This window comes from Protopterus annectens, chromosome 7.part0, assembly GCF_019279795.1.
Source record: "Protopterus annectens isolate FY-2018-M chromosome 7.part0, PAN1.0, whole genome shotgun sequence".
NCBI lineage: Eukaryota > Metazoa > Chordata > Ceratodontiformes > Protopteridae > Protopterus > Protopterus annectens.
In genome coordinates this window covers 1,683,940,462-1,683,957,533 of record NC_056739.1, presented here as the reverse complement: position 1 = coordinate 1,683,957,533, position 17,072 = coordinate 1,683,940,462, and positions in this window count along the sequence as shown.

Below are 17,072 nucleotides of genomic sequence, written 5' to 3'. Positions count from 1 at the left end.
TAAATGTCCCTCCTCTTTCTCCTGACTACTGGTTATATTACCACCCAGAAGATATTAATGTCCTATCAGCAGCAATCATTTTTTTTTTCTGTTTCTGTACCAGAGAAAGAATTCCTTGCCAACATTCATCGATCCATCCACCCCCAACCCCTTTTTCCCATTTTTGCACATAGGTTCAGGGTGTCACTTCAACAGTGATAATCATCTAGAGTCAAGGTTTACACCGCCTGGTGGTTAGCCATGCCATGGTAACTATTCCACACTCACACCTATGGTCAGTTTAGAGAGTCCAATCCACCAACTGCATGTCTTTGGAATATGGGAGGAAACCAGAAAAACCTGGAGATAACCCACACAAACACAGAGAGGACAAGAAGACTTTACACAGAAGGCTCCCAAACTGGGAATCAAACCTGGGATCCTCTTACTGTGAGATGACAATGGTATCTGCTGCACCACTCTCCTTTCTTCAGTCAGGAACATGCTGTTTGCTACACAATTAACTTTTGCCCTAATGACTGATAGCATAGACAGGTACAATGGCAGAAGGAAAACAACAGAAGTAGCCTAATGCATTGGATTTTCTATCACAGAAATTAATTTTAATGCACCTTTGTATGAACTGTCCAGAGAAACACTACAGACACTGATGGGTGGAAGTTAAGGATGTTCAACAACAAATATGGAAAGAGGTAATTTGGAGCATTTAAGATCCCTTATATGTGGAAAATCATTGAGAGAAGGCAGTAAAAAGTTGTATAATCATAAGATCTCATGAACAGCCATCACCAGATAAAACTTGGGGGGGGGCCTGAATTCCAATACAGAAACAACCAGTTAGAGATAAAACGTATGTATTGTATGCAGTTCTGTAGGCCCCAGTTCTGTACATATGTGTATGTATGTATGTATATATATATATATATATATATATATATATATATATACACAAAAAACACACACATGTGTGTGAAGATGTTTAGGAGGACAGCCACCAAGATGGTGTAATGTCTCTAAGACAAGAATGAGAGAAGTTCAATAATATGTTTTACAAGAAATTAAATTAGCAAACAAAACTACACTCAAAGATGATGAAATTAAGTAAATTGCTGCACAATACATTAATTCATTATTTTTATAATAAAACTGTTGTATTTTCTGCTGGTGTAATGCAATGTATCAACCAAAAACCTGATGTAAATTTCTAGGACTTAACTGGAGTATAGGAGGAAGAGAAATTTGAACCTTTTAAATATTACTGAGGAAAACAAAAGCCAAAAAAGTGCTGCATCTTTCAGAGCAGGAAATGCATACAAATAGAGAAGCAGTCATAACACACCAGACTGACTCTAGGTGTACATGAGGAGTCATTGTGTATTCAAGCTATAGGCACACATAAAGGAATGGCATCTTTATGCATGCAACTACAAGAGCACTGAACTGAGAAAGGAAGACAGTAACACAAGAGAAACTTAAGTTTGTTTTCTCTCTATCAATAATGTATTTTCAGTACAAAGAGTGAAGAGTTTTTCTCTGAATAAAGACTCACAGATCTAAGTACATTACCTAAATAAGGAAATATGTGAATGTCATTCATTCTGCAATGAGCTATGACTGGGGATATACATGTAGTGACCACTCTTAGAGCTGTAGATAATCTGAAGGGTAATGAAGAGAACTGATAATATGACACAGAAACAGAAAAATCTTAGAAATTTCATGAAGTTTGTGACTACAGGAAAGTGGTGATAGCCTCCTCTAAGTCTAGTGTTACCATGTAACTCATAGGAGGCATGAGGATAACAGGTCCTGCAAGGTCATCATTTTGAATTTTGGTGCCTTCACATACATGTTTATGAATGAAAGATCTAGTAGTGGTCTCCAAAAGACCTCTTTCTTTGGTACCAAAGGGTTCGTGAATAGAAGTCTTTGCCCCTTTGGCTTACGAGTACTGGTTCTATGACTTCCTGGGTGTGTAAAGACTGAAGAACCTTTGCAAAATATTCTGTTTGATTCAGAGAGTGGGAAGGAATTCCAGTGAAAGAGGGGTTTTGTATCCAGTGCCATTTGTAACTCTCCTGCACCAATTTTAACCCAAGAGTCTGAGACAATCTTTTGCCAAAGAGGGATGCTAAAGACCAGCTTCATGGAAAGGGTTGTGGCTGTATTAGTAGGGGGTAGGGAGAATGCTGGCACAGTCATTCTGTATTGTTGATCTGTCCCTTTTTCTGAAAGAACCTCTGTTGTTTATTATTTCTCTCTTGCCGTCTCTTTTTAGCTCCTTGTTTGTCAGAATATGGCTGTTTATTCTTATTTGCTTTTTTAGTGAAATAGAGAGATTTGTATCAAGTACATGAAAAATCTTACATATTCTTTGCATATGTTTTTATTTGAAAACCTGGGTTTTACTGCACAATACATTATTTCATTATTTGCAGAAAAGCAAAACAATATATCCTTATCTAAAGCAGAATCTAAGATTTCAGACTTTACCTCATCAGCAAGCTTTTTTTTTTTTTTACATACACAAGCATATTTTCTCAATACTGTAGCAGTGGCAGTGGCAGTGGCGCCAGGCACAGTATCTGCACAACCATGCAGACTCTTCAAAGTACGTTTGGATACCTAGCACAAGGTAGAAATAGTCTGATAAAAAATAACTTTCTTCTGTAGGAAGTGAAGTAGCAAATTTCCCCAGACTATCCATATAACAATATATACACTTTCACATGCATGCTTGTAATAACTGAGAATTCTGAAAGCTAAAGCAGAGGAAAAAAAACATTTCTTACCTAGGCAGTCTAATACCTTGCCATCCTTTTCACCAGGTGGGGAGTTAGTGTTAAGTAACTGCCTACTGCCAACAGGCAATTCAGTGGATATGACTACTGGGTATGATCTAAGGCGAGATAAATTAAATATATTAGTCTGAGAGTTTTTACGTTTTATCTGCATTTTTAAGGACTGACAGTTGATTATAAGTACAATTACAGGCAACACTCAACACATCCTCCAAGGCTGGCAGAATAAGAGGGATGGGTGAGGAATATCTGTTTGTAACATATCATAATATCTCCTTAGTTTTGGGGGTGGGCATCTATTTGTTCCCATAAAAATACCTCATTCATCCTGGCTATGGTCTGATTAAAAGAAAATTCCTCCACATGATGATAATAATTAATATTTTCTTCCCAATCAGAAAGCTGGGCTTGTGAATTTGAAGGAAAAGAACCCCCATCTCTGTCATAATCAGAATTATCACAGACTTTGTTTCCTCAGGAATTTCTTTACAGCAGAAGCTCGCCTGTAATGGCTTCTGGACACAAGTATTCATAAGGAAATCACCTTTCATAACTATAGTAACTTCCTGAAAATTCTTTAAAGGAATCCCTGTGGAAGGAGGGACATCTGACCTGTCTGATGGTCTCTTGCCTTAGTTACACCATGAAGCATCTCCTGGGTGTCTCCCTGCCCTATGTTCTCCCATGCCCATATTGGAAACTGGAACAGCCAAAGAGGACTTGGCTGATCCCCAGTTTGTGATGCCTGAAAGAACTTCCCCAGCGAAGCTAGAGAGGTAAGTGAGTGGTCTGATGAACAGCCAGTAACCACTACAGGTGCACCGACTAAGCTCATGAAAATGGCAAGGGCTCCTTGGTAAGTGTTTTTTTTTTTTCCTTTCTAAGAATTCTGCTAGTGGAACTAGCAGGGTTGGAGTGGGAATCCATGGTATAGCCAAGGAGGAGATGCAAAAAGTGATAAGCATTACTGGAGCAAGTCGGTCAGAAGGTAAGTTGTCACCTAGTGTACACAAGCAGCATACTTACAATCACACAGCACCTTCACAAAGTTAAAGCATAAGTAGCACTCAAATTCCCTTTCAGCACTCCTTTTACCAAGTTACATCACTGACAGAAAAAGAAAAATGGCAGGTAGGTTAACACAAAGTGAACATAAGCACTACCACATCCCTGCCTGTCCCCAATCAACTTAGTGTCACAAAATTAAAAGGATATTATTACAGAAATATTCCCTAATAAGTGAGTTAATCAGCAGCTAAAAATAGTGGAACTGGCAGGAAACTTACAATATTTATAAAAAAAAACAAAGCAAGAAGAAACTTTGCAATGTGGAGGGTGTGATGTTCACTTCCTGAATTATGTTATACACTTAGTTTACCTAATAAAAATTGAACTGTAAAATACATGCTACAAAATAATCAAATAGAAAATAGTAGGTAGTCCACAGTTGAGTTAAAAATGGAATATCCTTTATTGAAACACACAAACAAGTGATCCCAGATGAGTATAATGAAAAGCATTAAAGACATTCCTTATTTTTATATAATCAAGTTGCTTGGAGCAAGGGATTGGTTACAGAGGGTGGTTCTTTAGCAGCAATAAAAGCATTAAAATCATTCATTTAGCCAAGCCCCCCCTTCCTCCTTACCACCATAGTGTAATCAGACACTATTACCTAAAATTTAAACTGAAAAACTAGAGACAAATTACAATCTAAGACCAGTTTATTAACACTTTGTATAGGCTAACCAAATAATCCAAAACTTTATTCATAGGTAGGTACTAGGCTATCGGCCCAAGGCCCTACGTAAGCCTAGCCAGCAAGGTTCCATAGCTTACGCCACCCAAGAAAGTTATTTTCCTGTGCCACTATCCAGCAGAGACACAGAAGTGATCCCCGGGGTGTATTTCCTATTTCCCATCCACTCATCAAGATTTTTCTGGAGGAGTGCTAATGAAGAACTTTGTTTGACATAGATGGGTAGCTTGTTCCAGAGTATAGGAAGTCTCTGGGACAGGAATCTATCCCTCCAGCATGTCCTGTTTATTGTGGTGACAAGGTTTAGGTCCCTAGAGCGTGTAGCTCGGAGGGATTGGGATTTCTTTAGATGTAACATGTCCAACAGCTCTGATTTTGACATAGCTTTATATGTTAGGCAGAGATCACCTCGGAGTAGGTGATATGCTACGGAGTAAAGCTGGAGTTTTTTGAGACGGTCAGTGTAGGGCATTTGTTTGAGTCCAGTAATCCTCTTTGTGAGGTACTTCTGTGGGCTTTCCAGCTGCTGCAGATGTCTTGTGAGGTACATTCCAAAAGGGGCATTGTACTCTATAATGGGTCTAATGAGTGACGAGTAGAAGGGAACAATGACCTCTTTTTTCCTGGATGAGAACCCTTTTATGATGAGGTGTGCCATGTAGAAGGACTTCCTGAGTACTGTGGCAATGTGACTATCAAAGGAGAGACTACTGTCCACCTGGGTCCCAATGTCTCATCATGCATTCGGTGTTAAGTAGATTGCTGCCTATGTGGTAGTTCATGGGTACAGAGTTTTTACCAAAGGGGATGACACTGCACTTTTTGGCATTGAGCTTGAGGACATGGCTCTGACACCAGGCATCTGTCTCAGTGAGGCCCTTCTGTAAGATGTCCACATCATTTGGGGACTTGACTATGGCTCCTAGTTTGCAGTCATCTGCGAACTTCGTTAGCCAGAGGCCTTCTGTGTTAGCCTGTACTTCAGAGAAGTAGATACCAAACAGGAGAGGTCCCAGGACGGAACCCTGTGGTACTACACTTGCCACTGCTTTGGAGTCTGCAACTTTTACAGTGTGGGTTTTGTCAGTGAGCCAGTTGGCAACCCATCTTGTGACGTAGGGATTTATACCTAGTTTAGTGAGTTTAGCTATAATTCCAGAATGGGGGATGGTGTCAAAAGCCTTGGCAAGAAACTAACTAAAAAAAGAATGACTGACTAACAAAAAGATCTACCACTAGACATCTACCAGAATAAATATTAATAAATATACAACTTTTAACTAAGATCACTTTTGTATCAGATAAATACTTCATCAGGTTTATGTGTCAAAAACAAATCATACTATGAATAAACGTGTATAGATATATGACTGAAAATCTAAGTAGAATGGAAAACATAAAAATAATTGCTAAGCTGGAAATACAGTGATAAATGTTAAAAATAAAGCACTAAAGTCATGGGATCTGTTAAAGTGTGGCCTCTATCTAAGAAAACATTTAGTTTGAGTGTACAAGCGTGCACTCAAGTTTAATTGCAACCTTTAAAACAGAAAAAGAAAAAGACTAGGCCCATGCTCATTGCACTATCAGACTTTCACTGCCTGAAAGGAAAAAAAGTGTAACAAAAGTGTTCAGTTTACAATTTAAAGTAGCATTTAATGTGGAGCCATCAAAATTGATTAATTTATATTTATGTATACATTAGCCACCTAAAGTATGCCCCTTATACCATTGTAAGTTAATGCTAAAAGAAGTAAACAGTGTTTGATATTTGTTTTTAAACACAAAATAAACAAGTAATGTCAGCATTAATCACTCCCATATCGGTCTTTTAATCGTCTTTTAAACAGCTCTGTGATCTAATATGCTTTTTATGGAGCAATAATAAAGCAGTCTCAGTTTTCTAAAAGTGTTCAGTTTCAGCTGCCACAGTAGTTCACATTTTTTCTAAAAGATGGGGGATGTCCTTCCAGTTCCAAAAGGTCCACATAGTCAATAATATGAAATTTAAAGTCAGTGTGTCTTTGTGTAGCTGCAGGTGCTGAGCCAGTGTGTTATTCTTGCACTTAGCTTTAATATTAGAAAGATGGCCAGAAATCCTTTTTTTTAAGTCTGTTGAGCATTTTCCCAACATAGAATACTTCACAGTCATTGCAGCTAGCCCTGTAAACCACCTGCATTGAGTTACAGTCACCTCCTGCATTGGTTTTAATCATTTCTTTAAATAAGGGTAGGAAAAACATGTCTCTCTCCTGTATGTGCTGACAAAAGACACAGTTGGCTCCACACATATTGGTGCATGTATCCTGGGGTGTGGGCCTACCTTCAAACCAATTCCTGATGTTCCTGTTTTTTCTGTACACAAAGGAAGGAGCTTCTTCAAGGATATCCATTAAATATGAGCTTTCAGTAATTATGGCCTAATTCTCTCTAATAATATTAACAATGCTGTAATAGTCAACAGTAAAAGTCAAATACAACTGTCTTTAGATATGATGTTCATAAATTTCTTTAACATCATCCTATAAGGCCTGTAAAGTGCTGGTGCATTTGTACTTTTTAGTTCAATTATAGGTTCCAAAATGCTTCTTAACATATTGCTTTCGTATCACCTCACCAAAAAATCATTTTAAGTTTATTTAGGTTCTTAAGGAAGGGTTCCATTTTTGCGGTGATCTTAGCCAACCTGTAGCTCTGGGACTTAACAATGTTATATTTCGTCCTGGTGGGATGGAGACTCTTATTATGTAGCAGGAGGTTTACTCTGGTATGTTTTCTGTTAAGATTTGTGTCAATTTTACCTTGGTCCAAGTCTTTAGTAATCTGCATATCTAATAAGACTGCCGAGGTGAGGCTGTGGGAAGAGGTAAAACACAGGAAGCTGGTGGTTTGATTCAGACAGCTGATAAACTCTTCTAATTTAGCATTGTCTCCTTAACACACAATAAAAATGATGTCAATAAAGGGCAGATACACCATGATATGTTGAATATATTCTTTGTTGTTATAAACATAATCCTCCTCCCACTTGCCTAGTGCTATGTTGGCTAGGCTAGGGGCCATAGCTGCCTCCATTGCTATACCAGTCTTTTGTTTATAGTAATTTCCATTAAACATAAAGAAATTGTAGCTATGCACCATAGTTAAAGGTTTACGTGTTCCTTCATGCTGTGCTGGTGTGCCATTGTTGTTCTTCCTGTAAGAATCAATCACTGTTTCAGTACCATAATTATGTGGAAGTACAGTATATAATGATACATCTACTGTTAATAAAATACTGTCAGTATCAACTGTAACGTTTTTTATTTTCCTTAAAAATCATTAGAGTCTTTTATGTGTGAGATACTCTTCTCAGCCAGAGGTTGTAACAAAAAATCCAGGTAGATGGCAGTAGCTTCTGTCAGGGTCTATACTGAATCAGCGAACGCTGATTCATCGACCCTATTTCAGCAAACACTGAAAATCCCGAACAGCAAATTATTTTTCAGGGAAAAAAAATCGCTGGGCCGGTTTCTGGAGTTTGCCATTTCCTCCACTGTGGTGCGATCTCAGAGTTGGTATATTTAAGTAGGGGGGTGTGCGTGGCTTTTTTTTTTTTTTTTTTTTGCGGAACAACGATTTTTTTCCCTGTGAAAGAAATCGCTGTTCCGAGTGTTTGGCATTTTCAGCATTCGCTGAACTAGGGTTGATGAATAAGCATTCGCTTTTTTAAGTGTTTGCTTATTTAATATAGACCCTTCTGTCATGGAACCCCTGCTTGCAACCATTGGCCTGTAAGGATGGTTTTCTCTACTTTTATGTAGCTTAGGGATTCCAAAGAATTTAGGCAAGTGAAGGGAAGGTGCCTGTAGATAGCCAAACAACTTATCTGTTAACAAACCATCATCATAAAGTGCAGTCAAGGCTATGTACCAGTTGTTGTATGATGCCTTAATCTCTTCTAAAGTTAAAGATTCATAATGGTGTGTCGCTCAACATTTCTTCTATCCTCTGGTTATAGCTGCTGGTATCAGTAACAACAATACCCCCTCCCTTATCAGCCTTCATAACCTGTTGAGACTTATCTCTGCTTATAGCTCTATTAATGTTTTTTTCTCACTTTTGTTAAGGTTATAGAACTTTCTCCCTGCTGGTTTTTGCAGTACTTTCCTGAAGTCCATTTCACATCTGACTTCAAAGGCTGCCAAAGTTTGGTGTAAGGGAGGGCAGTAATTATTGGATCTTTTTATTATTTCTTTCACAGTGGTATCAGATTTGCCATGGAACATGACTTTTTGATTCAATTTTCTGACATAGGATTTTAAGTCAACCAGTATTTGTGCTGTGTCAGACCTGCAGTGGGGAACAAAACTTAATCTCTTTGAAAGCACATTAATCTCAATGTCAGTAAGTTCTTTTTTGGAGTGATTCCAAACAACAAGGTAAGATAATACTGTGGCTGGTTTCTCCATCTGGTCTGGGTCCTGCCCCAAGTATTTCATTTCCCTCACTCCTGTCCATTGCTTGGTTCTCTGGTCTTCTGGAGGGGCTCTGGCTGGGGTTGGGGATCATTGAAACTCCTCTTCTGCCCCTTGGAGTCTCGGGATTGTAGTAGTAGTCTTCCTGGTGACACATTGAAGTATTTATATGATATGAAACTGATATTTGTTAAAAGCTGTATATTTATTAATATTTATTCTGGTAGATGTCTAGTGGTAGACCTTTTTGTTAGTCATTTTTTTTTAGTTAGTTTCGTAATTAATAAAGTTTTGGAATAGTTGTGTAGTCTATACAAAGTGTTAATAAACTGGTCTTAGATCATAATTTGTCTCTAGATTTTCAGTTTTAGATAGCACAGTCTCTGCTTACACTATGGTGTTAAGGGGGAAGGAGGGCTTGGCTAATGGAATGATTTTAATGCTTTTATTGCTCATAACAGAACCACCCTCTGTAACTACTCCCTTGCTCCAAACAACCTGGTTATATAGAAATAAGGAATGTTTTTGATGCTCAGGTAGGATTGCTTGTTTGTGTGTTTCAATAAAGTATATTCCATTTTTAATTCAACTGTGAACTACCTACTATTTTCTATTTGATTATTTTGTAGCATATATTTTACAGTTTGATTTTAATCATGTGAACTAAGCACATAACATAATTCAGGAAGTAAACATCACATCCTCCACACTGCAAAGTTTCTTCTTGGTTTGTTGTGGATGCAGTATAGGTTGCATACTGTTTTTTTTCTGAGACTTTGAGGGATACCACGGATTTCTCATTTTGCAATATTTATAAAAACATTGGGTTTCTTAAAGGGAAATACCACTTTTAGGCAAAAAATAAAATTAAATCTTTTTTTTTCTTAAAAAGGCAACAATTTCTGTGGAGAGTTCCCTAATGGTGACTTATTCATCATAAACTAACCCTTAAGCTGACTGCTTTTCCTGTGAAGCCCCAGAGATGCTTCTCCTTGAGGAGGTAAGGAAGTACTGAAGAAATCTTCACTCTGATTGTTGATTTCCCTACTTGGAGCTAACCAATCGGCAGTCACAGTGAAGGTGTTGGGGGTGGAGAAACAGAGCTTTGTGAAGCTAGCTGATTGTTGCTTCTTGGGCAGGGAAACAGCCTATATAGCCTAAACGGTACTGCATCAATGGGAATAATGAACATCAATCAATCACTCAAGCTACTGAGACTAATGAAGAGTGTTGAAAGAATGCAGAGGGAGGAAAGGAGGTGAGTTCAGAGGCTTAATTCACATATTTCTTGACTGTTACCTACAGCTGATAGCAAGCACAGGGAAATTAATATTATTTTACAATTCAGTATGAGAAAATGACAGTGAGAGTCAAAGAACTTTATATTGTAATTGTGGCACTACTTAAAAAAGCATAGGTGATACAGAACAGAGGAAACACAGAAACGCAGAAACATGCACACACTTATACAAAGAATCTCCGACTTGGAAATTATATATATATATATATATATATATATATATATATATATATATATATATATATATACATATATAGTGCACTGTCATGAAAAGTACTAATCATAACAGATCCTCAGCATGGGAATTCTTACAGCTTTAATGTAACACCTAATCCTCTACATACTGATAAAATTTATTATCTGGCCTACTCTTTGAACCATCTGAAGGTCATCCTCCACGAGGCTCTTTTCTTGAATATCTGCTCCTGGTATTTACATAAAACCTGGCCCAAAGGAACTTAAGACTGAAACAGGATGTCATAAACGAAAATCAATCTTCAGGAAAGATTTAAATACAGAGTCCATTAAGACATATCCTGTCACTAATGGTGTATCCCAGGGTTCAGTCCTTGGACCATTCCTCTTCTGAATTTACTTCTAGGAGGTCAAAGCTAATGTTAGGGTTTTGTGGTTGACCAAGTTTGCTGCCATCCACAAAGAAGGAGTAAGTTTCGCAATGTGCTACATTACTACTCTGTTATCTGTACTTCTCTTGACGGTGTCTAGTTGATATGTACGAAGTTCTGTCACAGGGAAAGCTACATCTATTTCATGTTTGTATAATAAAAATATTCTTTTGTGATTACACACCCTGAATCTTAAAACATTAGATTAACCAAAGCATAGTTTGAAATGTCTGGTATGGTACTAAAGGTGAGGAATGCTTTCCTAGAATCCGGATAGAAAGCAGGATATACCATAAGAACTCATATACAATTGTGTCAGTACTGAAATGAATTGCTGTATGGAGCCTGAAGCTTGGTTCTATGTTTTAGAAGACACAGTGCCTTTCTGATATGGAATAATGCACTGTCCACAAGAATGCATAAGACTATGAACATCAGACTTCTAGTATTGTGCTCCTCTAATAAGTAAGTGGATCCCTACCCTTTGCGGGAATTTAAATTTCAAAAGGACTTCAACTAATAATTCACATTTTATTCATATCACAGAAAAACTGTAAGTTTCCCAGATAACCTGTGTAAGCCTTATGACTAAGACAAAGAAGAGCCAGTAAAAAGGAATAGTAAGATACTGTAGTCAACTTGTCATTATTGTAATAAAATGGGTAACATGGCCACACACAGTGAGACCACCCAGACAAGATCAACAGGCCTCCTTATTGGAAATCCTACTCAGTATTAAAAGAATGAATCAGAAACTGGAATATCATATCAACAGTAAGAGAAAGTTCAGTGAACTTGTACTGCCTTGAATTAGCACTCCAATGTCATTTGGTCCACAGTTGAAGAAAATATGAAGTATATTGTATTTCCAAACTTCCATTGGAATGCCATCTATTCCTGGAGACATTCCTGCAGATTGGTTATAGATCACCATTTTAATCTCATCTCCTCATATCTTAACTGTTAATTATTTAGCTTCATCTACTTCTAACCTTGGCATACTTAAGGTTTCCATAAATATTTCCATTTCTAATTTTTCTTGATTTCTACACATCTCTGACTTACATAAATCTTCATAAAATTTATGAAATATCTGTAATTCTGTAATACCTGTACAGCATCTCTAGTCATTTTTCTTGTTATAGGCTCCCTAAGTTTGGCAACGACATTTTCTACTTTTTGTTGCCTAAGTCTTTGTGTCAAACGTTTTTGTGCTCTGGAGTTATTATAACTTTCTTCTTCTTTTGGCTGCTCCCATTAGGGGTTGCCACAGCGGATCATCTGTTTCCATTTCTTCCTGTCCAGTGTATCTTGCTCTGTCACATGTCCTCTCTCACCACATCCATAAACCTTATCTTAGGCCTTCCTCTTTTCCTGTTACCTGGCAGCTTCATCCTTAGCATCTTTTTCCCAATATACTCTGCATCCCTCCTCAGCACATGTCCAAACCAATGTAATTTTGTCTCTCTGGCTTTGTCTCCAAACCTTCCAACCTGGGCTGACCCTCTAATATACTTATTCCTAATCCTGTCCACCCTTGTTACACCCAGTGCAAATCTTACCATCTTTAACTCTGCTGCATCCAGCTCTGACTCCTGCCTTTTTGTCAATGCCACTGTCTCCAACCCATATAACATAGCTGGTCTCACTACCCTCTTGTAGACCTTTCCTTTCACTCTTACTGGTACTTGTCTGTCACAAATCACTCCTGACACTCTTCTCCACCCACTCCATCCTGCCTGTACTCTCTTCTTCACCTCTCTTCCACATTAACCATTACTCTGAACTGTTGATCCCAAGTTTTTAATCTCATCCACCTTCGCCACCTCTACTGCCTGCAACCTCACCATTCCTCTATCCTCCCTCTCATTCACACACATATATTCTGTCTTAGTCCTGTTGACCTTCATTCCTCTTCTCTCTAGAGCATATCTCCATCTCTCCAGGATCTCCTCCACCTGTTCCCTACTCTTACTACAGATCACAATGTCATGTGCAAACATTATAGTCCACGGGGACTCCTGTCTGAGTTGAGTCTGGAGTTATTATAACAAAAAAAAAAAACAGTTGCTTAACAGCAATCTTTCTAAATTCATGCATATTATCCAGGTAATCCTTTATTTTCTCTTTAGCACTCTGCAATTGCTCCTCTTCTTGCTCTGTGAGATTCCTTTTATTCTGTAGTATTTTCTCTTTGGCAGCCCCTCTGATTCTTAACAATAACACTTTTTTTTATTATTTCTACCCTCTTTTTAAACTCCACTTTAATTTGATCCCACTCACTAGCTATTACTTCAGGAGTACTTTCTATCTCCCATAATAACTCCTAAATACTTTCAGACCCATTCTTTAAATTTATGTTTTTAACAGGTAGGTGAGGAAGCACCAGTGTCTCATCTTTACCTCATTACCCTACCTTTTTATCTTAGTAATTACTGGTAGATGATCTGAAATAGTTAATGGATGTGTGTCAAAGTTCTCAATTAACTGCACATATTCCTGTGGAATATAATTTATGCCTAGTCTAGCTGAGTTATTTTACTTTGGTGAATAATATGTAAATTCTCTCCAAGTTCCTACTACTGAATTCATATCTTTCATACCAAATATTTTCATAGATTTCTTCAGAAATCTACCATATTTTGTTATATTTTCCCTTCTAGGCCCCTCAGATTACATTCTCATTGTTGCAAATCAAATTCCAGTCCCCGCCTCTAAGCAATATTCCATGCTGAAAGCTGATTATTTCCCCCTCAAACATTTTAACTCAAGAATATCAGTTTTTGGTGGAATATAAATACATGCCAGCATAATCCAAAAAACCTTTGCCAGTAGCCCCATACTACAACAAATCTGACGTTATTATCTCCCCCTTTCTTATATCACTATTGGAGCTCCTCTGGCAATTAATATAATAACTCCATTTTTCCTTTGTCCCTGATATTTTGCTGAATATCCATCCTAATATCCTTTCTTTATCAAATTCACATGCTCAGTTATTTCCAGATGTGTCCCTTGTAGCATTGCTATTCACACTCTGCATTTGTAATTAAATATTCTTTTTTTTTGTCTACACCTGTGAGACCATTCACATTCCAAGATAATAAGAAAAGTGCCCCTACTATTGTAACAAGTTATTATTCCCACTTATTATATATGGCAATGTTTTAAATATCTCTTACCTGCTTTTGTGATACATGTACCCACTAATGTTTGGGGGGGGTAATCCTTTATAGAATCATTTACAGAATTTTTTCATATCATCAACATTGGAACCTATGTCACATTTTACAAGACATTTTATTTTAATAAAACCCTTCAAACAAGACACTAAACATACCCCCAGAACACCCTCAAAACCTCTTAAAACAAACACACATAACTATGTACATTTTCAAATAATGAAGTTTAACCCTCCTAATAGAAGCATTTGTCCCAAACAGACAGCCGCGAACACAGGCCTTAATTAACCTGAAATTGAGGTTATCCATGCTAAGATATATGGTGTTGTCTGTTCTTTTTTCATCTATCTTCCCTTGCCAGGCGAGAAAACAACTTGCATGCTTTCAGAAAATATTAACTTTTAGCCTACCTAGAAATGTAAGAAAAAAAAGTTGTAGTCCTCTGCCGCATCCTGAAAGATAAGCCAAAACATTTATTGCCTGAGGAAAACTTTTCATTACATTTGTTTTTTTCATATTTACTTGTTTCCACTTAAAATTTGTTATTAGATTATGTTAAGGTTCTTAATTCAGACATTCACCTTTGCAAAAGTAAGAAAAACCATATCAGCTCTACATATATTATGATCTGTGTAATTCTGCACCCCACCCCCACTTCAACAACCCAAGATTACAGCATATTAACTTAAACATGCTTTTGTCTAGCTTTTCTTCTCTTTCTACATTGTAATGCTTATGTTTCTTCATTCCAAAAAAAAGAAGAAAAAAGAAGATATTTACTTTAGTAACGTTATCGCATACGAGAACAACTAAAACTACTTTACTAGAAGTCATGCAATTTTTATTGTGAAAAGTTTCATAGAATACCATTAAAAACAGAAATTGTTTTAAATACAGTTACCCCTTTCCTTCTTTTTCTCCTCCCCTCCCCTCATAGCCCTTCCAAACATTAATGACACGAGGTGAGGAAAGTACTTTTCAGTTCCCCACATTTAACAGAGTCAACAAAAGTCCACTCTTTCCACTTTTTCTTATGCATGTGCATTTCACAAATGTAATTGATGCTTTGCAGTCTCACATGTATTCACTAATTTCCTAGTTGCAACTTGTTGGGCTTCTTCCTGATCATCTCCATTTGGTAACTCTAGATTCTGATTCAATTCCATGGTACTCCAGATTCTTAGGGTCGACTCTTGTGATCTTCTCTTGTCTCTCAAGCATTTTCCTTTGGAACATTGGAATAGGTTTCACTGGCAAAGTCTCTCCATGAGCTTTATTATCAAAAAGAATGAAAATTAAAGTCTGATTCTGCTTCATGGCTCAGTTTTTGTTGGACAGACTTTTGTATTTCTTCCTTAGCCTGTTCTGCATCAAAAAAATAATTTTGATCTGAAGAAAAAAATATTCTGAAGACAACTGGATACCGCTTGAGCAGCTTGAATCTCACACCTGCCTCTCAAAGCTTCCTAATTATTGGAATGATTATGTTTCTCTTCTGTCTGGTGGACAGTGAATAACCATTTTCCACAAACACTCTCTTAATAATTTGCCCCTTTGCCACAGTGTTGTTAGGATCAACTTCTTCTGCTCATAGGTTTTCATCTTTACTAATACAGTTCTTGATTGCTTTCTCATTATCATACACATGGTATGCCCTATGAATTGAGTTCCTGCTGTGGAATACCAGTCTTATTGCTTATTTGTGTCTTTATAAAATTAATACAGTCTGGTACCTTCTTTTTTCTCTGATACAGCAGAAAATCTCAGATTTTCCCTATGTGCTCTGTCCTCTAATTCTACCATTTTTTAAAAAATCTCTTCATGAGCAGTTTCATATTCAGACAGTCTTTTCTTCATTTTGACTACAGATTTTTGCAGTTTTATCAGTGTGTCTGAATATCTGATTAAAGCTTCTTCCATTTTCCAGCCTTTTTTATTTGAGTTGATATACTCCTTCAGTTTTTTCAGTTTTTAATCAGCTCTGAGCACATTTGACTTATTCTTTCTCTATATTACCAGAAGCAATTTCTTGCACCAAAGCTGTAGCTTGAACTGCTTTTTACTGAAGAGCTTCAGGATTTTTTACAGTCAGTGCTTTCTCTTCACCTTTTCTAGCTGATTTTTGTTCAGGCTGTCTTAGTTTCTTCTTTGCTGGTATCTAGGCATCATACTTACTAGCCAGTAACTGAATTTACTAAAAGTGACAGAGTTCATGGCCCTTGTTTTTCACACTGGGAGACCTGAAGTTAAGCTGTTGATCAGTGTACAGCCATCTTAGAAAGTCTCCTCTATTGGAATGTTGATAAAGAAAAACAGGCAAATTGACAGATTGTCTAATGTTTTCACTGAAACTATTGCTGAAATAAAAGATGGATTCATACATACAAAGATTCTATCCTTATAGAACAGATGAAGTAATGGCTATAAGAAATAGTGCTTTCCAAAAGAGGAATCTGAGATAAGCTAAATGGGCTGGTTCAAAAGGGGGATATTAAGTTTCTGGAGAATAAAACTGAGGTGACATAGAGAAAGGGAAGTTTATGGAGTTACGTGCTTTGCACAATTTCTCTGTCACAAGGATGCAATGCACACTTGGTTAACATTATATATGGCTGCCAAATGTACATTTATAGTAGAGAAAATTAAACTTCCAGAAAATGGGTTGGACAAGAAGGAAAGAAATGAGGGGATCAGGTAAGTGAAAAGACCCAGTTCCTATTGTGAGGCCCAAAGTGAATTAGCCCCCACAGCAACAGGTACTTTGCCAGACTGCTGCTCAAAGGGTTGCTGTTAAATATAATGGTTCTACAAATTCTTGGCACTCTTCCGGTTTCTGAGGAAGAGACATGAGACATACCTCCCTGGACTACATGAAAAGAGACATGGAAGAGCTCTCTGATCATGTAGCCCAGGCTGGTATGACCCTGACCCTGAGTAACATCCTGCC